This window comes from Triticum urartu, chromosome 5A (assembly GCF_056163025.1).
Source record: "Triticum urartu cultivar PI428250 chromosome 5A, HENAU_Tu73, whole genome shotgun sequence".
In the NCBI taxonomy this organism is placed as follows: Eukaryota; Viridiplantae; Streptophyta; class Magnoliopsida; order Poales; family Poaceae; genus Triticum; species Triticum urartu.
Window position 1 is genome coordinate 530,083,081 of NC_141877.1, and position 25,451 is coordinate 530,108,531.

The window sequence follows — 25,451 nt, forward strand, 5'->3', positions numbered from 1 at the left end:
CGACATGGTGACCCACTTCGTTACCAGTTGAACCAGCCGTGTATTTCTTGTGATGAGATGAACTTTTGTTTATATGTGTCGGTACTTTGGTTTTTGTGGAGACAAACATCATGTGTAGTTTTGATATACTTGTAGGGTAGCAAGGAAACACTCGAGACATAAGCTACGGCTAATGAGTGTAACCATCAGTATGGCTATTTGGCAAGAGACCAAGCCATGTGCTTTTTCTTCCTGGAGGTTGCTATATATCTCAAGCACACTTTGCTTCTTGACTTGAGTACTATTCAACCATCACGCGTCCAGTCAGTTTGTGTTTTGTTGGATCCAGCCTCTTTATCATTTGTCGCGGTCGGTTTTATGAGCCTCTTAACCCCCGTTTGTTTGCCCACTATGATACTCTGTTTCCTTCTGCTTGATGTTTGCATTTGAAATGGGTCCAGATGGCTCAGGAGGTTTCAGATTGTTCTTTTTAAGTTTTCATACGTTTGTTGCCTCGTCTTTGTTTCCATATTGTAAGAAGATCTACTTAATAATTATGAAACATTAAACATACAAGCAAAATTAAGGTCCCAGGCTGGTTACTCATTTCCTTGTTAGTCTTTGGGCAGTAGTGATGTACTCCCTCTGTAATTCTTTACAGAGGGAGTAGTTGAGATCACAGCCTTCTATTTCTTCAGGCTATGAACCTATTTTCTCCTGAATACGCACTAGCGTGCGTATTCATATTTTATAAAAGGAGCAAGATTGTTCATCTATGATGGCATGTTTGTGCATCCCTCGATTATGAAGCACATCTCATCAATCCACCTACCTACAATCCTAGAGTCTCGCTGCTAACGTTTCACAAAAAGCTTCATCTCTCGACCGCAGACGACCAGCAGCAACCCAAGTTGTAGCTTCCCGAACAATGGCAAAGAGCACCTTTTGCGCCTCAGCGGCCACCCCTTGTCCATTACCACCCATGTTGATCACGGGCACTCACCACCACCTCACTTCAACACCAACCAACTAATTCTATTTTCCACCTATAATCGGTGATGCTATGGATAACCGTTCGCCCTAACGCTCCTCCCAACGTGGCTTGAGCCATTCTGCTAAGTTGTAAGAGCATTAGTTTCTTATCTGGCATCATGATCAGTCTTTCCACCCATAAAACCAATCCTTTTCTAGCGGTGTTGCAATTAGGGTGTGAGGTTCAAGAAAATATGGCATATGTGATGTTGTCCTTGGATCGAAACAACCTGGTAATACCATTGAAAAAATAACGTGCTATAGCAAAATAGCGCCGCCCTTAAAATATGCTCTTGGCGTGCTATATCGTGCTATAGCATGCTATTAGCGAGACATCGTATGCTAGCAAAACACTGCTCAAAATGCTATAATGTGCTATTAACTGCGCTATAGTGTTCTATTTTTTTCAATGAGTAATATGCATGGAAATGGTGTGAGGCATCTCCTACATGCTTAATTTCAGCTTAACATATCGTGTGTTGGCTTCATTTAAATGGGCGCCCAACATGGTTACACAAACATGGAGTTCATATGTGACATGTCAATAACAAGTGCAATAGGGGTTGCTACCGGCATGTTAATAGTAGTATAGGGGTATTGCAGATGATATCTCAAAAAACATCTTCAATGATAGCCCCTATTTTAGAGAGTCTAAAGTTCAAAAGGGGCATGCCCCATTTACATAGGCCTACAAATGCTTTCGACTTAAGTAGCATTCCCTTCGTCTGAAAAAGTTTGTCCCGAACTCGTCTCTCAAATGATGTATCTAGCGTTAGATACATTTCTAAGCTCGCAGGAATTGGTGCCCTGGGAGCGCTCGATTGTTTTTTTTTTTCGGAAGTGCATGGCACTTGTCAGAGAAAGATCGCAACTGACGTCCAGGTAGCCACCCATCCAATAGTCGGTTTGTTCAGAATTATTTTTTGCGAGGACGGTTTGTTCAGATCAGCAATGTTGACTTTGTATGCCCTTGAGCTCGTGAGCCACCCTCCCATCTCTCTTCTCCCTGTAGTTTCCGCCCGCCTAGCGCTCGCCGGCCACCCAACGCCGGCTTCCACCGCACATATCCTCTCCGGCTACACCACCTTGCCCACTATTTCCTCCGTCCAGATCTGTGACGCACCACGAGATTGCTTGTGGCCTTCGTCCTCATACCCCGGCGTCCCCATCCACCGCTCCATCGCCCACCCCAGGCCGGTTTCTACAGTAAGGGCTATGGCCTATGGGGCTGGGCAGGTTAGGCGGAAGGATAGTGAGAGCTTCACGACCTGAAGGAGCGGGCGGTGTGGGAGCTGCGGGAGGCTGCCAAGGCCCTCATCGTGCGTCGCGCCGCCGTCAGGACGTACGCTTTGTGGTGGCGCTGGATAGGGACGTCCGCCACCCTTCCTCAAGCTCAAGCCCACCATGGTCCGCATCCCCTCCCCACCCCACCTACTCGGTTCTCTCTTTTCCTAATCTCTCTGTCTGGTTATATTGTTTTCTCCCAGGCTAATTTCAGAAAAGTAGATCTTAATTCCGAGCAAAATCATGGGCTATTTGGAGGCCTCTACTTATTTGGTCGGACAAGCTATATATGGATTTTAGGGTGAGCTCACTGAATTTCTAGATGTTGCCCAAGGAGTTAATCTTCATATACACCTTTTGTGTCCACTCGAAGAAGTAGTAACTATCCATAGGATTTTCATTCTGAAGAACATGTGTGGCAGGGGGTTCTTGGCTGCCTCGGAGGAGGCTCGGACTCAACACTACTTTCATGGACTTTCCCCTCCTGCTCTTTGAGTTGTACTGTATATTGTTTACTACTGCTCTTGGAGTAGTATTTTAGTGGCAAGAAGCCATGAACTGAAAAAATAATGACATCTGTGTATAGAGATCGGATTAACAATGGTCTCCTTCTGTACTAATTTTTTGCGATACTTCTTTGGAGCATTGGGTTCGGTGTTAATGGCTGTCACATTATGAATCTTTATGAGACACGATAGTTTGTTGTTAAATTTTCAACCTTTTCTATTTCAGATATATATTACAATCTTCAATGGGTAGCTCCAGGTTACATCTGGAGTGAGGTGATAGGAGCAGCAAGCAACAATAGGGAACCAACAGGATCTCTTGTATGAAGCAGGTTTTGTTCAGCTACTACAAATTTCGGAATCAGGTAATTGAAATATTTAATTTCGTGCAGGAAGGTCATAAGTATGAGTGACATCGTTAAGTAAGTAGATGATCTGATTTTTGCCTTTGAGCTAGGCTACACTCAGTAAAAAGCCTTCTATTAAAGAAAATGTGTTACACATGTTCCAATATATTCCTCTGTTTGGAATAGAGAAAAGAGCTTTATGCTGAGAATCTACTTTGTTTTAGAAGAAACTTCTGTTAATAACTACTTTTTTGCGGGATGTTAACAAATATCTTGAAATAAAAGGTGTTCTAATAAAATAACTCCTATCAAGATTATATGAAGGACAGACTGCCATTCTAGAACATATGTTATGTTGCTAATTGACAGTGCTTTCAGAAGTAACTTTTATTTACGACATGAACTGTCAAGGTGGCTCATCATTTAGTGAGAACCAACTATTTTACACTTCATCAAAGCATTGATCTGGGTAGATTGCAAGTGCATAAGTATTTGTAAATACATATGTTATGTTGCTAATTGACAGTGCTTTCAGAAGTAACTTCTATTTAGGACATTAACTGTCAAGGTGACTCATCATTTAGTGAGAGCCAACTATTTTACACTTCATCGAAGCATTGATCTGGGTAGATTGCAAGTGCATAAGTATTTGTAAATACATATGTTATGTTGCTAATTGACAATGCTTTCAGAAGTAACTTTAATTTAGGACATTAGCTGTCAAGGTGACTCATCATTTAGTGAGAACCAACTATTTTACACTTCATCGAAGCATTGATCTGGGTAGATTGCAAGTGCATAAGTATTTGTAAGAACACATACATTTTGTTTTGTTTTGTACTGCACCCTTATAATTTGGTGACTACCCCCCCCCCCCCGCCCCCCCCTCGAGCTCTCACGACCGCGTCGCCCCCGCGGGCGACCGGCCGCGCATCGCCGCCTCCCTCCTCCAGTCCCCACATCTCCCCTTCCTCCTGCCGCCGTCGCTGGCGCCCGCAGCCGCCCTGGCCCCGGGGTCGCTGGTGGCGGCGGCCCCCTGACCTTCCCCTCCCGATCTCCCGATGGCTCTCCGGTGCGGGGCGGAGCTGCACCGAGGGGTGCTCCTAGGCGGCGACGGACCGGGTGGCGGCGGGGTTCCCTGGCGCGGCGCGGGCGGGCGGCTGGACGGCGGCGGCGTCGTTGGCGGCGGGGCGGCGCAGCGGTGGGTCCTGGCGGCGGCGCTCGGCCCAGATCTGGGCCCTACGGGCCCCCTCTGGGCCTGGGCGGGCCAGCGGCGGGGCTGATCCGTGGCGAGTCTTCCGGGAGGCGAGGGAACAGCGCTGAGCGGCGAGGTGCTGGCGGCGCCGGCGCCAGCCTGCTGCAGCATGGCCGGCGGGGCTTAGCGGGCCCGTTGCGGGCCTGGCCGGGCCAGGGGTGGCCTGGTTTGCCCCGCTGCCGTGTTCGGACGGCAACCGCGACTGTGCCGGAGGCACGGGCCTCTTGCACGACGGCGGAGGAGGTTGTTCCCTCCCGCTCGGCCTTGGTGTTGCTGCTCCTGTCGCTTGGCTCTTCTCTCCGGCCTTCTTGGCCTCATGTTGGTGCTCGTAGTGAGACAGCTTGGGTGGCGGCGCATCCGCGATGGCGCATGGTGTTGGGCGGTGGTTTGGCTGGTCGGCTCCGGTTGGGCGGTGGGGTTGGTGTGCGGGAGAAATCCTTGCCGGTTCGGCCGGCTCCGATGCGGTGACACCGACGGGTGCCACCTTTCCTTCTTGGAGGGTGTCGGTGGTAGCCATCCTCCACTTCCCTCCGTGTACCGGGGGAAACTCTAGGACTCGTCCGGGCGGCAGCGTCGTCGGCGTCGCATTCCTTCTTGAAGGTACCGCTTGGTACGCGGCAGATCGGAGCCTCGGGCGGTGGTGGTGTGTCTCTGGAGGGCACAGCGGTGGCGATTCATCCATGCTTTGTCGAACTGCCGTTGTTGGCATTCTTTTCTTCTTTTCTTTTGGGCTTGTTGTGCTGCTCGCCCCAGCAATGCTATGTGTATGGTGTTCGTTGCTTTGGAATACAAAGCGGGGGGAAACCCTTTTCCGGTAAGTATTTGTAAATTTTTGCCGTTTGTATAGTTGAATAAGAAAATCTATCAACTTAGGATTGGTTTTGCTTGCAGGAATTGGCAACAGCCTATTACAGTAATGCTTCCTCTACCCGTCATTCACTTGACCTGGAGAAAGGTTTGCATCCAGCTTTAATTTCTGAGGGGTTTATTAATGAAGGTCCAAACATATTAGCATATCTTGATGAGATGTCACTATGAAATAATACCAAGGCATAACATCAAATATTCTTCATGTTATATATTCTGATATATATTCCCAGAGAATATTTGTGTTTTACACTTTTACTTGGCATCAGTTTGGAGAAAAAAATGTGAAATTGAAATTATGCTTCTTTTAGTCATTGTAACTACTGCACTGAATTCTAGAAAAAAATGTGTTAGCTCAGATTAAGGAGATGAAATTTTATTTTGTCCCCTGTTACACTTCAACTATGTAAGTTCTGACTAGATTGTAGCATTGGTAAAGAAGTCCCGGGGTCGTTGTGCAAAGCTGTTTATAGTGAATAATGCTGCCCAACTTGCAACTTCAGTAACTGGTCGTATTATTAGTAAATGTGTTTTGTGCAGGTTTCATGCTCTCCTATTTGTGATCTATGGGATTTGCATGTAGTTGGCTGTATATATGTGATAGGTGGCACCACCTGGCAAGCTGCGATGGAGACACACTAGAGGCGGCCATGACATCCTAGCGACTGTTGCCTCAGGCGGAGATCCATGTGAGTTGGCCGTCGTCTTTAGGGCGTGAGGCTCCCCCTCAACGGGCGCACCAAGTTCTCCCCTGATTGCGACGAGCGGTGCTCTCCCGCGATGTGGCTTCTTTCCCTGAATCCTGGCCGTTCCTCTGTCAGGAATAACAGCCCAACATGTGCATCCGTGGTAAACGATCTTTGTACAGCACTGCGTCGTCGAACTCTTCGCAAGTCTCCAGGCAGAGCCGGCCTGGAGGTCCTTCGATCACAACCCAAGACCAGCGCAGTTTGACAACAGCGCGACAGCATGTGGATTATTAGATGACCACTACTGCGACCATGCAGCTTTGTTATTTTTAGATGACCTCTCTTGCCAATTTTAGTGCCAATCGAGCCTCAAAACGGCACTACAAAATTCAGAAATAAGTGAATTTTTCTTGGTGAATGCAAAATTCAGAAAGTGAATGCTTATTGGCGACTACAAAAATCTGATCAAAACAACTGTTTAATTTCTTTTGGAGAATGATATTGTTGAGGTTCATGTGGGTTTGTAATCTTGAGAGGTTCCCTAAGTGTTCACACTGCATTTGGGTTAGAAGTCTCATATGGTATTGGCAAACTTTTACACCTGATGCATACATGCTACTTCTGGTGCTAAGCAGCTAATAGTGTTGATGGTGCCCTTGCTGCTTGTTATACCATTCACTTTCAACAACATTTGATTGTACATTTCAAAATATTTGGGTTCGAGTTCATGGTTTAGCAAGACACCTATTCATCACCTCGGTATTGCAATTTAATTTACTTCATAGTGGCTTTGTTTTTTGTTATTTTTGGATGTTTCAGGAAGACACAAATTTGCAAATAGAACATGGAGAAGAACTCCACTGTAATCCACTAATACGTATAAGGCCATGGATCAGGATAGTGTTTCAAGGATTGAAATCAACTAGGATAGCTTAGATAAACAGATCAGACATCCTGCACTGTCATTTGGAATTTGGAATTGGCTTCATGCAGTCCAGCTCAAAAAACTTTTGTCTGAATGATAGCGTCATCATTGTCTAATGGTTAGAGAAATGGCGCGGCAAAGCGCGCGTACACTTCTAGTTCATTTGAGGGACAAGATTTTTCGGACGGAGGGAGTAGCTCCCATATCTTTTTCTTTTCTTTTTCTGCACATACACTTCAATTTGACACGACAATAGTTCAAAATATAATATTTATAATGTTAGGGTTTAATCATATTGAAATTCACAATTCAACCGCAGCAGCTGAGATTCAAATTTATTTATTTTTCAAACATGGAAATGACAAGTAACAAAATGGTTATGCCAATATCACAAATAGGTCATCAAGCATTCTCAAACATAGATCATCCAGAAAAAAAATCAAAACATAGTCCACAAAATGAAACATCAAAGTTGTTAGATATGCGACCACCAAGCTCAAATGTTGCTCCAGTCAACACCACCATTGCTATCTCCATTGTAGCTACGATTATGACTAGCACCTCCAAAATCACTTCCAAAGCCACAATCAAAACCACATCCAAGTAATTGTTGAAAGCAGTTGGACACCTTAGCTGCAACGAGGCCTCCTTTGGTTTGGAGGAATTTTATAGGAATTTCATAGGGTAGGATTTTTATTAAAAAAATCCTATAGAGCTCTTTGGTTTGTAGGAATGGAATCCTATTTCTATGGAGGAAATCTTCCTATCCTCCACATTTCATAGAAAAATAAACATTAGCCTAGACTCAACGGAAAAAATTCCTATATTGTGAAACAAAGGACATCTCCTTTCCTATTCCTACTCATAGGATTTGAGATGCATGTCATCTCATTTCCTATGACTTTTCTATTCCTATAATTTTCCTACCCTATGAACCAAAAAAGGCCTCAATCTCATCGCCAATATATACGTCCCCACATCCAGCTCCAGGGTACTATCACCATACCCCCCCCCCCCTCCGGTTTGAATGGCCCATCTCATAATTTCCAGATTTTGGTTGCAGTGCGTTAAATGTCACACTGCATCTAATCAGCACATGCAATCATCGAAATAATAAACCAGTTGTATTCTAGTATATGCACTATGTAGATGAGTGACGGAGAGAGAGAGTGAGGAAGACAGAGAGAGAGAGAGTGTGTGTGTGTGTGAGAGAGAGAGATGCAATGCACCATGCATACCAAATCAGGGGGTGTTTGTTTCCAGGGACTTTTTTGTGTAGGGACTAGAAAAAGTCCCTCTTAGAGACTTTTTTACCAAACGGGAGGGACTTTTTAGGGACTAAACTAGGCATTTGGGACTAAATGAAGAAGACTCTCAAGGAGGGTCTTTTTTGGGACTTTTTGGGACTTTTCCAACAATGCCCCTCCATGCATTCAATGGCCCGCCACCCCATGGTGTTGTTTGATTGTTATTTTTCTATATACTAGGGGTAACATGGTCATTTAATAACCTCTAGGAAGGGATTAGGGACTTTTTAGTCTCTGAAAACAAACAGGGAGGGACTTTTTAGGGACTAGAGACTTTTTAATTGGGACTAGAAAAAGTCCTAGGACTTATGAACCAAACAGGGCCTCAGTGGGAGGGACTGGACTACTTGGGGAGTCGAAAGGGTGGGGGCACATTTCACGCACATGCACAATTTTTCCGGAGGAAATAAAGCGTGCTAATTGAAAGAAAAAAAATAAGCTCATGAAATTCGTTCCCTCCACTCACCATCTCTCTTGGTTCCTAAGAAATTTGAGACAGGCCATTTAAACCAAAAGAGAGCGAGCATACCATAATCTTTGCTCTTAGGCTGGTCATAGTGGGAGTAACTTAGCAAGTAACATAGCGCATTTCAAGACAAGTTTGCTTATGTGGCATATAGTTAATGAGGAAAGAGGTGTTTGGAGTAACATAACATGTTATTGTAACGTAACGCAACCCAAAGCAAAATGAGTCTATAATGTAATAAATGCTATCATCTATGATATTACTTGTATATTACTTTGCACTATGAAGATAGTAACAAAGACTAGTGTCATATGCATGACACTAATAGTCTAAGTTACTCCCCACTCTAACTAACCTTAATCTCACATGAGCTCTCGGTCCTCAAGAGACCTTGTGTGCCTACTTCTCTTTGTTCTCCCTATATCTTTGTTCTTTTAGCTTTCCTAAATGACAACTCTAATCACCCAAACAACAGTCTAAGTCCAATAAGGTCATTTTTAGGCTTTAACTCACTCTAATCGAAGCGCAAAACGTCTTTAACTACAAATACTATTTGGCGCGGCACAAAAAAAATCCTCCCCACCAATATATAAGAGTTTCCGTCTACCACCTCAAAAGCGCCCCAAAACCCTACTTCAACGTGGGAGTGAAATTAACCCACCCCATCGGCGCGTCGATTCCACCACAACCGTCCACCATTAGTCCTTTTATCGTTGTATATTTGTGATTAGACCCCACCCGCCCCTCCTCAGTCATGCCAAACAAGATTGTGAGGGATATCACCACTTGTTTGCCCGGCTCCCATGGTGGATGTGCCACCTCATGGCGCCCCCCGCCGATAGCCGCGGATCCAGTCCATGCGAGCTCATCGTCAACCTTTGTCAGCGCATCCGCCTTCGCAGCAAGATCAAACCTCCATCTACCCATAACTCTCAGGTGTTGGCATGGCGGAGCTGCAGATGCTCCTAGACAACATGGATGGAGGAGGCATCACAACTATAGCCGCACGAGCACAACAATATGGATCTTGAGCAGGAGGATAATGAGATCAGCGAGCAAGGATGAGAAGCAGTGTGGCTTGAGGAGGAGGAGCGCATGCTTTTGACGTTTCACGGGAGTAGTGCTGTCATGAGCTCCGGTACCGCGAGCACATCACCGACATGGAGCGGTAATAGACGAGTGGTGCACCATCGAGGAGTCGTAGGCGACATACACCCATGACCTCCGGTAACATGACCACCTATGAGTCATTGTGACGTCAAGGATAAGGAGGCAGCGGCGACATAAGAGGAATTCCCGGCGATGGCCATGATGATGCCTAACTACGTCATCGTCATCTCATTTTACTCCGACGACAAGGCCAAGGGCGACCGTCGAGAAACTAAGTTTTTTCCTATTTATAACTATCTTTAATTTCAATATAGTGTTTTAAGAGATTTTCTTCCTCAAGTTGTGTTCATACCGCAACTCTAGAACCCAAGCATATGTAGGGAGGGGGGAATTTGGGTGTCCAGACATGTCGCGGCAGCTCATCATGGCGGACCCAATCCGCCGGAATCACTCCCCCCCCCCCTTTTTTTTCTCTCCTCTCTTTATCCCGGACAATTTGAAAGCATACGGGTCTAATTAGACCAATCTAATTGTAGATGCTGTCTGAGTCCACCTAGCTGAAAGAAGTTTAGTTTGTAATCAATCAAGTTCAAAAAAAGAAGTTTAGTTTGTATCCATTCCGATTTGGCCCGGGTGATCCCGTACAAATAATTCCTTTCCGCTGTCGTTTACCTCAAAACCAAAATTCGCCGCCGCCGTTTGGAGCTCCAACCCGGTCGCCATGGCCTCCCAACTAGGCTCACCGTCGCCGTGGATGGCGCCGGCGAAGTATGATCCAGCGGCCACCACCATCGCTGACATCAGTGACGACCTCCTCCGCGAGATCCTCCTCCGCCTCCCCTCCCTCCCAAGCCTCGTCCGTGCCACCCTCGCCTGCCGCACCTTCCTCCGCGCCGCAAAAACCTCCCCCGACTTCTGATATCTGTTCATGGCGCTCCACCCGCCCCAGGTCCTGGGAGTCTTCGAAGACTCGTTCTGGCAGAGAGGCACCCCTGCCTTCGTCCCCTTCGGAAGCCGCTCCGACCCGGACGCCGCCGCCGCCGTCAGCGGCGCCGATTTCCTCTTCACCCGCCTCCCGGAAAGCACCGGCGGCGACACCGGGTGGGAGATCAATACCTGCCGCGGCTGCTACCTTGTCCTCCACAACCAGAAAACCAGGCAGCTGGCCACCTTTTTTTCGAAAAAGGGGGGACTCCCCGGCCTCTGCATCAGAATGATGCATACGGCCATCTTATTAACCACCAAAACAGTGTCAACATGGTTCCAAGGTCTCCAAACAAAATGAAAACAAAGAAAGCTCACACAGAGCCATAAAGGCTAGAAACATCGACTAGCCAAGATAAGATGCCACAACCGGCTGGCTATATAGATAAACTAGATGCCTATCCTATTACATGATCGCCATCCAAACCGGTTGAAGATATCCCGAGCTACCATCTCCCAGCGGAAAGATCCAGTAACCAAATGCTCCCTGGCCTCCGTCTGAGTGAGTAGTGACCACGAACGGATCAGAGCCGTAGTGCGGAATATAACCTGCAAAAAATGAATACATGATATTCTGTTAAAGACCAAATCATTTCTGCAAGTCCAGATAGTCCACAGCAAAGCGCAAACCCCAACCCGAATGTGTTTCGCTAAGTCAGGCGGAATCCCATTCAGCCATGTCCCAAATAACGCGTTAACAGAATTCGGTGGTTTGATATTGAAAGCAATGTGAACCGTCTGCCAAAGGACTTTGGCCAACGGGCAATCAAAAAAGAGGTGTTTTATAGTCTTATCCCGATCACAGAAACTACACCTAGTAGGCCTTGTCCAATTACGCTTTTTCAAATTGTCCTTGGTTAAAATAATTTGTTTATGGACAAACCACATAAACACTTTTATTTTCAAAGGTACTTTGATATCCCAAACATGCTTGGATGTAGGAGTGGAGTTCGAATTAATAACATCAATGTACATTGATTTAACTGTGAATACTCCAGACTTAGTCAACTTCCAGCGTAATTCATCGGGTTGTTTGGAAAGTTGGACCCCCATCAGTCTCCTAACTAGACGGAGCCACTCCTCCCAACGATTGCCCGCCAGCGTCCTGTAACACCCTCGATGCGACTATAGCTCCCACGTGTCGAGGCACGACTTAGAGACATAATTGCATTGAAGGCATATGTCGCAAGTGAGGTAATCTTCACACAACCCATGTAATACATAAGGGAAAGAGGTACATAGTTGGCTTACAATCGCCACTTCACACAATTACATGATTAAACATTACATCAATCAAATACACTCATGGTCCGACTACGGAACCAAAATAAAAGAAGAACCCCAAATGCGACAAAGGTCCCCGATCGACCCCGACTGGGCTCCACTACTGATCAACTAGAACGAAACCACACAAAGGACAAGATCTTCATCGAGCTCCTCCTGAGCTTGGTTGCGTCATCTGTACGGACTCATCGGCACCTGCAAGCTAGTTTTGGAAGTATCTGTGAGCCACAGGGACTCAGCAATCTCGCACCCTCGCGATCAAGACTATTTAAGCTTATGGGTAAGGTCAAGGTATGAGGTGGAGCTGCAGCAAGCGACTAGCATACATGGTGGCTAACATACGCAAATGAGAGCGAGAAGAGAAGGCAAAGCACGGTCGATAAAAGTATGATCAAGAAGTGATCCTGGACTACCTACGTCAAGCATAACTCCAACAACCGTGTTCACTTCCCGGAAACCGCCGGAAAGAGACCATCACGGTTACACACGTTGTTGATTCATTTTAATTAAGGTCGACTTCAGGTTTTCTACAACCGGACGTTAACAAATTCCCATCTGCCCATAACCACGGGCACGGCTTTCGAAAGTTCAAATCCCTGCAGGGTGTCCCAACTTAGCCCATCACAAGCTCTCACGGTCAATGAAGGAATAGACCTCCACCCGAGACGTTCCGATCAGACTCGGTATCCCGGTACAACAAGACATTTCGACAGGGTAAAACTAAACCAGCAACACCGCCCGATGCACCGACATCCTGATGGGAGCTGCACATATCTCGTTCTCAGGGCAACACCGGATAGGTCAAGCTACGAGTAAAACCAGCCCTCAAGTTTCCCCGAGGTGGCCCCGTAGGCTGCCCATTTCGGACCAACACTTAGACAAGCACTGGCCCGGGGGGGGGGGATTAAAATAAAGATGACCCTCGAGAGAGCGACTCCCAAGGGAAAAGAGGCTAGGTGGCGAATGGTAAAACCAATGTTGGGCATTGCTGGAAGAGCTTTACTTAAGGCGAACTGTCAAGGGGTTCCCATAATAGCCCAACCGCGTAAGGGACGCAAAATCCGGGAACATAACACCGATATGACGGAAACTAGGGCGGCAAGAGTGGAACAAAACACCAGGCATAAGGCCGAGCCTTCCACCCCTTACCAAGTATATAGATGCATTAATTAAATAAGATACATCGTGATATCCCAACAGGTAAATAAATATTCCAACAAGGAACAACATCTCCATGTTCCAACAAGGAACAAACTTCAATCTTCACCTGCAACTAACAACGCTATAAGAGGGGCTGAGCAAAGCGGTAACATAGCCAAACAACGGTTTGCTAGGACATGGTGGGTTAGGGGTTTGACATGGCAATTTGGGAGGCTGACAAGCAAAAGGTAGGCATCGTAGCATTGGCATAGCAAAAGAGCGAGCAAACTAGCATAGCAAAGATAGTAGTGATTTCGAGGGTATGATCATCTTGCCTGAAATCCCGCAAGGAAGAAGAACGAGTCCATGAAGAAGACAAACGGACGTAGTCGAACGGTTCCTCACAAACTCGACGTTACCGGAACCAACCCGAAGAAGCAATCACCGGAAAAGAAGCACACAACATAGTAAACAACCACCACATAGACATGGCATGATGTGCAAACAAGTATGATGCATGTCCGGTTTAAAGATACATGGCATGGCAAAGTGCACAAGCAATCCTACAAATTAAGTGGAGCTCAATATGCAACGAGTTGCATATTGACGAAACACCACGATAAGTTATTTAGTTTGATCCCGTTTATGTACCCAACAATATTAAATGTTGTTAAGCATGGCAAGAGGGTGAAGCTAATGAAAACTACCTATCTAGTCAAGGTTAAATGAGGCCGGAAACAACGAACAACAATTCCGGAAACTCCTCATGAGCATAAATTAGGTTTGGTACTGTTCTGCCCTAAACATTATTTTAGAGTTGTTAAACATGCAAGATGAGTGCAACATGTTAAACTAGACATTTTTCTACCCCATTTACATATATAATTTATTAAATTCGGAGTTACGGTGAATTAGTTATGAATTAAATCATTTTAACATGGCATAGGAGCAAATTTAATCAAACAGCATGTTTAACATTTAAAACATGGGTGAAAGTTGGATATTATTAATCTACACAAAATTCTGAGCAAGTTTCATATATAAAACATTTTAATCCGATGCACGGTTAGTGAGTTATTAAATGCATGAACTAGGGGGACTATTCTGCAAAACTGCTGTCTCTCGAATAATAGCTAAATCCCAGGCGCTGAAAAAAAAACACATGCGGGCCGAAACAGAGGCCGGCCCAAGAAGAACAGGGATCTGGAGGGGAAAGCTCACATCAGGCCTTGGCCCGGCTGGAGGCTGTTGGGCCTTGGGAGGCTGGGTTCAACACGAGCGGTGGGCCGAGGCCCACGCGCGGGAGACGTGCCTGTGCTCGCATGCGCACACGCTGGCATGCAGGAACGGCGACGACCGGTGGGAGGGGGGGTGGCGCATCGACGGCGGGGCATTCCGGCAGACGATGGGGATGGATGCGAGGGCGGCGGATCCAGGTAGCTCCAGCCTAGATCTAGCCGGAGGAGGCACGGCGGCGAGCTCCATCGGGCGGCCATGGCGGAGCTCCTGCAGGAGAGAGGGGTTGTGAGAGAGGAAGACGAGGGAGAATCAGAGGGAGGAGGAGAGGAACAGGGCGGCGGGGTCCGGCCTGGGTGTCCTTCGGTGGCGGCTCCATCAAGGCCGCTGATGAGGGCGGGGTCGGGCGGCTCCAAGAGCTCGATCTGGAGCTCATCTCCTCGACCCCGCTCGGGGCAGGAGGATGGCGAACGGTGGCGGCGCAACACTGGCACCTCAGGCCTAGATCGACCCAGACGGGCCGGTTGCGGGCTGTGACGGTGTAAGCATGGGGCTGGATCGTGAGGGGGGGATTTGGATCAAGGAGAAAGTGGCTGGTTGGCTCAGCGCTAAAAACAAGGAGAAAGAAGATTGCGGCGGCGGCGATGGGATGGATGGGACGGATCCCTAGGATTTAGGGTTGGGGCTATATATAGCATGTCGGCGAAAAGAGAGGGATGTGGATCATCGGATCGAAATCCGACAGATGAGAATAAATATGCTAAAGAGTCTAATAAATAAAACGATGATATTTTGTAGGTGTTTGGGGATGATCCGGACACAGCAGTAACGACTGTCCGAGTCGGGTCCGGGACAGCTTTCGGGCTAGCGTGAGGAGGGTCGCGGGCTGGCGAGAGAGGTTAGGTAGGGCCTGACGGTGAGTAGTGAGCTGTGTAGACGGTCTCGAGCTGAGAGAAGAGAAGAGAGAGAGGCCCGGTGACTGTTTCCGGAGACCGAAAACGTCCGACGTTAGACCAGCTACTATTGCCGCTATATTTATCCGTTGGGGCGTCAAACGGACTCCGAACGCGATGAAACTTGGCAGGCGGCCTACTAACAACAAAACAACACCGCACGCCAACTTTCATCCCATTCCGAGAACATTTTCTGGCCACTTATAAAATAATATTTCGGACGTGCCGCGGGCGCGTGCAAGTGTGGTAGGGCTCAGAACGGACAACGGAGAGAACGAGGAGGCCGGGACGGATGCAAGATTTGAAAACATGAAGATGCAATGCCCATGATGACATGATAAGATGCAACACACAAGCAAATGACACGGCAACGACAACGAATAACTGAACGACACCTGGCACATCGGTCTCGGGGCGTTACAACACTCCACCACTACGAGAGGATCTCGTCCCGAGATCTAGAATGGCACCGGAGGGACAAACGGAAGAGATAAGAGAAGAGGTAAAACAAATTGCTTCTTTGACAAACGAGTGAACCCACGAACCTTGAAAAGGTTGAACAAATTCGAGAAAAGAATACAACGAAGGAGAACAAAGTCGAAAGCACTCCGTTAGGAAAGAGGGACAAAGAACATTGCTAAAAAACCCTTGAGGTTTAAAGGCAAGATATATATTGAAAACACGCCGGTTAAGGAAGGGGATCAAGAAAGACCAAATTCAGGCAGCACTCCAGTTGAAAGGAGATGCAAGGCTTGATAAGGCGAAAAGAACTTGAGCAAAAAGGCACAACACTCCGGTTAAACAAGATAGGGAAGGAATAAGAGTGATATAATTTGGACAGCACTCCGCCTGTAAATGGAAGGAATTGAACTTGACAAGATGAGAGGATACTTGAAAAGAGGACACAACACTCCGGTTAAAAGGACAGGCATGAAAAGAACATGATCCTGACAGAACGAAAAGATGGGTTGAAGAGAGCAACATCAGAAAGCCTCCGGAACAAAAGAATAGAAGATAGATAATTGAAATAAGAGAATTGAGAAGAAAATGCCAATTTCTGCCACAAAAGAGTTCGAAAAGGCATCTTTAGGAGAAGGGTCGAACGGAGTTGTTGGAAAACCAACAATGAAAATACTAAGCTTGATATGGTCTTATGGAATATATCTCAAATATATGAGGTGACAACCTGCCACTCACGGAAAAAGAATTGGATTGGAATGAACAAGGAGACGAGAAAGCTATATCACCGGAAGGATAAATGAAAATCTTTGATCATATAATATCACCATTAATAGCATTACTCCTTAGGGAAAGCTTTAGGTGAAATATAACCCCAGATAATTCCAATGACGAGATTGATGGATTTAAAATATCCCAATCTTGACAACATGTGAATCATGAAAACATGAAGTCAAATTATCAAGAATGACATAATACAACCTCCAATGATACGGTAGAGAGAAAATGCACTCCGGATTACAAATATGAAGAAAGCTTGAGCTCCTCTGAAAAGAAAGTTGATGAACGTTTCGAGAAGGAATATGAATCCTTGATGAACCACCAAGTTGAGCCTCCACGAAGAACTCCGGTCAGAAAAGAATCATCAAACGAAAGGAAAGAGAAGTTGAGAACACAAGGTCAAACCTTGTAATGATTTAGATGGATCTCCGTGATATTTAGAGCTTGGAACTCCGGGAAAGAAAAGATGAAACAATTGAAACCAAGAATTTTGATGAGGCTCTGGAATAAAGAATTAATCACTTGGATGAACAAAAATAAGAATTACGTTATGCGTATCCTTCGCCAATTAAATTGATGACAAACAATGGATTTGGCACACTACTTATTCTTGTAGAAAGGATTAAGAGAGATATAGCGCAAGCTTGGGAAAGTCTTCAACGAACCACCGGTAGGATTGAAAAGAACGAAAGAATTGATATGATGAGAAAGAAGAAAAAACTTGAACGAACCATCGTAAGAAGTGAAAATGAACGAAGAGAAGATAAAGAGACGCCGGGAAGAATTATAAAATGAAACAAAGATGCTTGAGAGAATTTAGATACATGAGAACGAAGAGCTCACGAGCCGATTAAAGCTTACTTGAATGAAGCACCGGTAAAATTAGGAGAACGAGAGCTGAAGCTGAAATGGATAATCTTCGATGATGGGCTCCCGATAACAGACTGAGAAGACTCTTGAATTACTCCGGATAGGTGAAAAAGAATTCTCACGAACAAAACAATTACGAGAGGATGGCAACACGCTAGAATCACGAATCTTGAAGAGAATGGAGCGAGATTAAAGAGAAACTCTTCTTCGTTCTCCAAAATCTGAGAATTATGACGAGAAACACCACCATGAATTGTTGAGGCACCAGAATAAAGAAGAATATAAAAATTGAATCAACGATGAAATGAATTTGAAAGATCTTGGAGAAAAACATAAGACTGATGATAATTCATTCTTACGTCAAACTTGGAAAAGAATTTAATAATATCTCCGGGAAAATAAGAAGAGTCAGGTAAGATCCTGGGAAAAGACCTGTGGATTAGGGCCCACTGAAAAGATACACCGTAGAACGATTTCAAAGAGAGATTGCACCGGTTGAATTTAAATGGCTTGAATGAGATAACATCCTTGAAAGAGCTTGAATGAAAGCAGAGTGTAAGCACGAATCTTCGGGATTTCTTGAGCACTCCGGAACAATTGAATAGCAAGAGGTGGATGACTATGAGGTGCAACGGTAAGAGAAAAACATTGAAATACGGAAAAGAATATGATCAACACCGAAAGCTTGAATTGGTTCCACCGGAGAAGAAAAAGAATGAAGAATGATGAACTAGAAACTTCGTTAGCATCTTCATGAGCATCACCGGATAAGAAAATTGACGAAAAGGAATGGAGATGCTTTCCATCAATAAAGGATACTTGGATAAGAAATCTGAATCTTTGGAGAAAAACAAAGGGAGGCAGGGTGGGAAAAACAAAGACAATTTGGAATGGATGAAACGAACACCGTTGAGAGGAACTGATACTTGATCTTGCGGATGTTGAAATGATTGGATCCACTTGAGGAGGAGCACACCGGTTAAAAAGGATTGACAGCACAATCTCGATGATCAAGAAGGATTAGTATTCACATCGAAGTATGAGAACACCGTTTCAAAAAGGTATGGAATCAACATTTGACTTCGAAGCAACTCGAATACCACAACTCAAAACAAAAACAACGGGATTGGCTTGCAGAATAAGCCGGAACAAACATATGATAGAGATTTCGTCCGAAGTTTTCGTGGTGGGGCCTACACGGGCTCGATCGTACAGCACCATCATGTACAAGGCAGTGCACATGACATACGAAGCGTCCCCGAGTCGGCATAGCCAAGGACTCTTTAAGACACAACGAGACCACTGTAAAACCGACCGTGAATAGGCGGACCACTAGACGTCGAACCCCAATTTCATATCATACATCTGTCGGAAAGATATCCTAAGAGCTACTTGAATTCCCACCTATGAAACTCCCGAAACTTTCCGGTTATGCAATCAGGTGTTGGGGATACACGGGAATCATAATATCTCACCCAAACTAGCAAATCCTACATCCAGCTGTATCCATCCTTCAACACATAACCAAGAAACCTTCGGAAATCATCTACCTCAACCTTCGAAAAGCATCCGTTATACAAGTTATGGCGATACTCCCGAACTCCCGCCCCAGTACTGGGTGGCGTCGAGGTTATCTCACCAACGAACTGCATAAAAGAGATTTTCGATGTCGGCGTACTAAACTCAGGTATTCCAGAATTGCAACGATAAAATTATGATGACAACACCTCAGAGCTCAACTCCCCGGGACACTTCCACAAAACCACTGACAGGAGGCACCAAGAACAATGTTCTCGTCACAAAACCATCGGAACAAAACCAAGATACTCGCGTGATCCTAAAATTTTTTTTTAGTGAAATTTGAGAAGAGAAGAATCAAAACTCTACGTCATGATGCCTTACCAGAGCGATGAGGAGACTAGGAAGTAAAAAGAATTCCTAAGCTCTCCGATATATAATTCCTAAGGACTCAAAACATTTTTCTAGACACAACTCGGCTGCTAAAAACGATCAAGCAATGGGGGCTCCTAAGGTCGGGGAAGGCTCTGATTACCAACTTGTAACACCCTCGATGCGACTATAGCTCCCACGTGTCGAGGCACGACTTAGAGACATAATTGCATTGAAGGCATATGTCGCAAGTGAGGTAATCTTCACACAACCCATGTAATACATAAGGGAAAGAGGTACATAGTTGGCTTACAATCGCCACTTCACACAATTACATGATTAAACATTACATCAATCAAATACACTCATGGTCCGACTACGGAACCAAAATAAAAGAAGAACCCCAAATGCGACAAAGGTCCCCGATCGACCCCGACTGGGCTCCACTACTGATCAACTAGAACGAAACCACACAAAGGACAAGATCTTCATCGAGCTCCTCCTGAGCTTGGTTGCGTCATCTGTACGGACTCATCGGCACCTGCAAGCTGATTTTGGAAGTATCTGTGAGCCACAGGGACTCAGCAATCTCGCACCCTCGCGATCAAGACTATTTAAGCTTATGGGTAAGGTCAAGGTATGAGGTGGAGCTGCAGCAAGCGACTAGCATACATGGTGGCTAACATACGCAAATGAGAGCGAGAAGAGAAGGCAAAGCACGGTCGATAAAAGTATGATCAAGAAGTGATCCTGGACTACCTACGTCAAGCATAACTCCAACAACCGTGTTCACTTCCCGGAAACCGCCGGAAAGAGACCATCACGGTTACACACGCTGTTGATTCATTTTAATTAAGGTCGACTTCAGGTTTTCTACAACCGGACGTTAACAAATTCCCATCTGCCCATAACCGCGGGCACGGCTTTCGAAAGTTCAAATCCCTGCAGGGTGTCCCAACTTAGCCCATCACAAGCTCTCACGGTCAATGAAGGAATAGACCTCCACCCGAGACGTTCCGATCAGACTCGGTATCCCGGTACAACAAGACATTTCGACAGGGTAAAACTAAACCAGCAACACCGCCCGATGCACCGACATCCTGATGGGAGCTGCACATATCTCGTTCTCAGGGCAACACCGGATAGGTCAAGCTACGAGTAAAACCAGCCCTCAAGTTTCCCCGAGGTGGCCCCGCAGGCTGCCCATTTCGGACCAACACTTAGACAAGCACTGGCCCGGGGGGGGGATTAAAATAAAGATGACCCTCGAGAGAGCGACTCCCAAGGGAAAAGAGGCTAGGTGGCGAATGGTAAAACCAATGTTGGGCATTGCTGGAAGAGCTTTACTTAAGGCGAACTGTCAAGGGGTTCCCATAATAGCCCAACCGCGTAAGGGACGCAAAATCCGGGAACATAACACCGATATGACGGAAACTAGGGCGGCAAGAGTGGAACAAAACACCAGGCATAAGGCCGAGCCTTCCACCCCTTACCAAGTATATAGATGCATTAATTAAATAAGATACATCGTGATATCCCAACAGGTAAATAAATATTCCAACAAGGAACAACATCTCCATGTTCCAACAAGGAACAAACTTCAATCTTCACCTGCAACTAACAACGCTATAAGAGGGGCTGAGCAAAGCGGTAACATAGCCAAACAACGGTTTGCTAGGACATGGTGGGTTAGGGGTTTGACATGGCAATTTGGGAGGCTGACAAGCAAAAGGTAGGCATCGTAGCATTGGCATAGCAAAAGAGCGAGCAAACTAGCATAGTAAAGATAGTAGTGATTTCGAGGGTATGATCATCTTGCCTGAAATCCCGCAAGGAAGAAGAACGAGTCCATGAAGAAGACAAACGGACGTAGTCGAACGGTTCCTCACAAACTCGACGTTACCGGAACCAACCCGAAGAAGCAATCACCGGAAAAGAAGCACACAACATAGTAAACAACCACCACATAGACATGGCATGATGTGCAAACAAGTATGATGCATGTCCGGTTTAAAGATACATGGCATGGCAAAGTGCACAAGCAATCCTACAAATTAAGTGGAGCTCAATATGCAACGAGTTGCATATTGACGAAACACCACGATAAGTTATTTAGTTTGATCCCGTTTATGTACCCAACAATATTAAATGTTGTTAAGCATGGCAAGAGGGTGAAGCTAATGAAAACTACCTATCTAGTCAAGGTTAAATGAGGCCGGAAACAACGAACAACAATTCCGGAAACTCCTCATGAGCATAAATTAGGTTTGGTACTGTTCTGCCCTAAACATTATTTTAGAGTTGTTAAACATGCAAGATGAGTGCAACATGTTAAACTAGACATTTTTCTACCCCATTTACATATATAATTTATTAAATTCGGAGTTACGGTGAATTAGTTATGAATTAAATCATTTTAACATGGCATAGGAGCAAATTTAATCAAACAGCATGTTTAACATTTAAAACATGGGTGAAAGTTGGATATTATTAATCTACACAAAATTCTGAGCAAGTTTCATATATAAAACATTTTAATCCGATGCACGGTTAGTGAGTTATTAAATGCATGAACTAGGGGGACTATTCTGCAAAACTGCTGTCTCTCGAATAATAGCTAAATCCCAGGCGCTGAAAAAAAAACACATGCGGGCCGAAACAGAGGCCGGCCCAAGAAGAACAGGGATCTGGAGGGGAAAGCTCACATCAGGCCTTGGCCCGGCTGGAGGCTGTTGGGCCTTGGGAGGCTGGGTTCAACACGAGCGGTGGGCCGAGGCCCACGCGCGGGAGACGTGCCTGTGCTCGCATGCGCACACGCTGGCAGGCAGGAACGGCGACGACCGGTGGGAGGGGGGGTGGCGCATCGACGGCGGGGCATTCCGGCAGACGATGGGGATGGATGCGAGGGCGGCGGATCCAGGTAGCTCCAGCCTAGATCTAGCCGGAGGAGGCACGGCGGCGAGCTCCATCGGGCGGCCATGGCGGAGCTCCTGCAGGAGAGAGGGGTTTTGAGAGAGGAAGACGAGGGAGAATCAGAGGGAGGAGGAGAGGAACAGGGCGGCGGGGTCCGGCCTGGGTGTCCTTCGGTGGCGGCTCCAGCAAGGCCGCTGATGAGGGCGGGGTCGGGCGGCTCCAAGAGCTCGATCTGGAGCTCATCTCCTCGACCCCGCTCGGGGCAGGAGGATGGCGAACGGTGGCGGCGCAACACTGGCACCTCGGGCCTAGATCGACCCAGACGGGCCGGTTGCGGGCTGCGACGGTGTAAGCATGGGGCTGGATCGTGAGGGGGGATTTGGATCAAGGAGAAAGTGGCTGGTTGGCTCAGCGCTAAAAACAAGGAGAAAGAAGATTGCGGCGGCGGCGATGGGATGGATGGGACGGATCCCTAGGATTTAGGGTTGGGGCTATATATAGCATGTCGGCGAAAAGAGAGGGATGTGGATCATTGGATCGAAATCCGACAGATGAGAATAAATATGCTAAAGAGTCCAATAAATAAAACGATGATATTTTGTAGGTGTTTGGGGATGATCCGGACACAGCGGTAACGACTGTCCGAGTCGGGTCCGGGACAGCTTTCGGGCTAGCGTGAGGAGGGTCGCGGGCTGGCGTGAGAGGTTAGGTAGGGCCTGACGGTGAGTAGTGAGCTGTGTAGACGGTCTCGAGCTGAGAGAAGAGAAGAGAGAGAGGCCCGGCGACTGTTTCCGGAGACCGAAAACGTCCGACGTTAGACCAGCTACTATTGCCGCTATATTTATCCGTTGGGGCGTCAAACGGACTCCGAACGCGATGAAACTTGGCAGGCGGCCTACTAACAATAAAACAACACCGCACGCCAACTTTCATCCCATTCCAAGAACATTTTCTGGCCACTTATAAAATAATATTTCGGACATGCCGCGGGCACGTGCAAGTGTGGTAGGGCTCAGAACGGACAACGGAGAGAACGAGGAGGCCGGGACGGATGCAAGATTTGAAAACATGAAGATGCAATGCACATGATGACATGATAAGATGCAACACACAAGCAAATGACACGGCAACGACAACGAATAACTGAACGACACCTGGCACATCGGTCTCGGGGCGTTACACGTCCGTCGGAACTGAATATTAAGGGGGATAGATTGAAATACCGAAGCTACGAACACCTCACGTCGTTGAACAATACGATACAAAGACGGATATTGGACGGCCAAGGGTATCTCGCCGAGCCAAGTATCCTCCCAGAAACGCGTGCTAGTGCCATTGGCAATAACAAACTTCGTCCTATTGAATATAGATTGTTTGACTTTCATCAGTCCTTTCCACAAAGGTGAATCAGTCGGCCTAACTGTAGCTTGGGACAAAGTTTTGTCTGAAGGTACTTGCTGCGTAGGATTTGAGCCCACATGGCATCATTCTCCGAAGAGAGCTTCCACAGCCACTTGCTAAGAAGGCATCTGTTTTTAACTTCGAGGTTCTCTATACCAAGACCCCCTTGGTCTTTCGGTCTATAGATGATATCCCATTTAGCAAGTCAGAATTTTCTTTTAAGCTCATCACTCTGCCAAAAGAACCGCGATCGATAGAAGTCCAGTCTCTTCCGAACACCAACTGGGACCTCAAAGAACGATTGGAGAAACATAGGCATACTCGTGAGCACCGAATTAATCAGGATTAATCGGCCTCCGTATGACATGAGTTTACCCTTCCAACAACTCAGTTTCTTCTCAAATCGGTCCTCGATGCACTTCCATTCTCGGTTTGTTAACCTACGATGGTGGATTGGAATACCTAGGTAAGAAAAAGGTAATTCTCCCAACTCACACCCGAAAAATTGCCATACGCCTCCTGTTCGTCTTTGGCTCTACCAAAACAGAACAGCTCGCTCTTATTAAAGTTAATCTTTAACCCGGTCAATTGTTCAAATAGGCATAGCACCAGCTTCATGTTTCTCGCCTTGGCCAAGTCATGCTCCATAAAGATGATTGTATCATCAGCGTACTGAAGTATGGACACATCTCCATCAACAAGATGAGGTACCAATCCATCTATTTGACCATTTTTCCTTAGCCCTTCCTATCAGAATTGCTAACATATCCACCACAATGTTAAACAGGATAGGTGACATCGGATCTCCTTGTCGTAGGCCTTTATATGTCTGGAAATAATAACCTATATCGTCATTCATTTTAATTCCCATACTACCTTTTTACGTAAATGATTCAACCTGTCTGCGCCAGACTTCATCAAAACCTTACAACCCCCTCACACAGGCGCTGGACGTCTTCCCCTACCCGGCCCAGGAGGCCAACTGCCATCCCCGCTACCTTGCGTGCCACATCATCTTCTTCAAGGATGACCCGATATACTTCGGTGTGGTCTGTGTGCGCCGCCGCCGGCGCCGGCTCCGGACGCTGGCTCGCTTCTCTCTCTTCTCATCGGACAGCAGCTGCAGGGAGTGGCAGAGCATCCCTTGGGTGGACACCTCGACGGGGCAGCTCCCGTCTTGCCCCGACACGCTGATGGTGGATGGATTTGCCTACTGGAAACACATTGATCAACCCTATATAGTCGCGCTCGACAACTCGACGCTGGAATTCTCTCGACTGGATTTGCCGCCGGGCATGGAAGACATGCAATGTGCAGAATTCCGACTTGGCCAGACCGACGATGGGTATCTCTGCATGGTTTACATATATGAAGACACGCTTGTTGTTTGCGGTTGGGGAGACGCTGGTGATGGTGTTGACGAACTGATGACATACTACAAGGTTTTCCCACTGAGTACAATTATCGATGCAACTATGTGTTCGGAAGAGTATGGTGTGCGCAGGTTTCGGCGGTCGTTAAGAATGATATGTATACCGAGTGCATCCTATCCTTGTGCCTGGAAACAGAGAGTGTAGACGAGCTCATCGGTCATGCATTAGATGACTGCCATATCCACCCCTACATCATGGCATGGCCTCCTTCTTTGGTAGGCAACGACGAGGTGAGCCCTTGATTCAAGATGCTGCTAAAATTTCTCCCGACGCTAATTTGGTCCCTATATTATCGTATGCATTTATGTTATGTTATGCTCCAAATTCAAGTATAAAGAGAA

The 25,451-nt window shown here is 46.4% G+C and overlaps 1 long non-coding RNA gene and 1 pseudogene across 2 annotated transcripts; both read left to right on the forward strand.

Moving 5' to 3' along the window:
- Positions 1-1,947: 1,947 nt before the first annotated feature.
- LOC147972522 (uncharacterized) lies at positions 1,948-6,699 on the forward strand. 2 transcript variants are annotated; one of them, XR_015602591.1, is made up of 4 exons: positions 1,948-2,418; positions 2,499-2,596; positions 3,028-5,358; positions 5,811-6,699. It is a non-coding gene; the product is annotated as an uncharacterized LOC147972522 (long non-coding RNA). The 2 variants fall into 2 exon arrangements; XR_015602590.1 differs by having other exon boundaries at positions 3,028-5,217; positions 5,295-6,699.
- A 3,996-nt stretch (positions 6,700-10,695) lies between these two features.
- On the forward strand, positions 10,696-25,352 carry LOC125507274 (uncharacterized; annotated as a pseudogene).
- Positions 25,353-25,451: the final 99 nt, after the last annotated feature.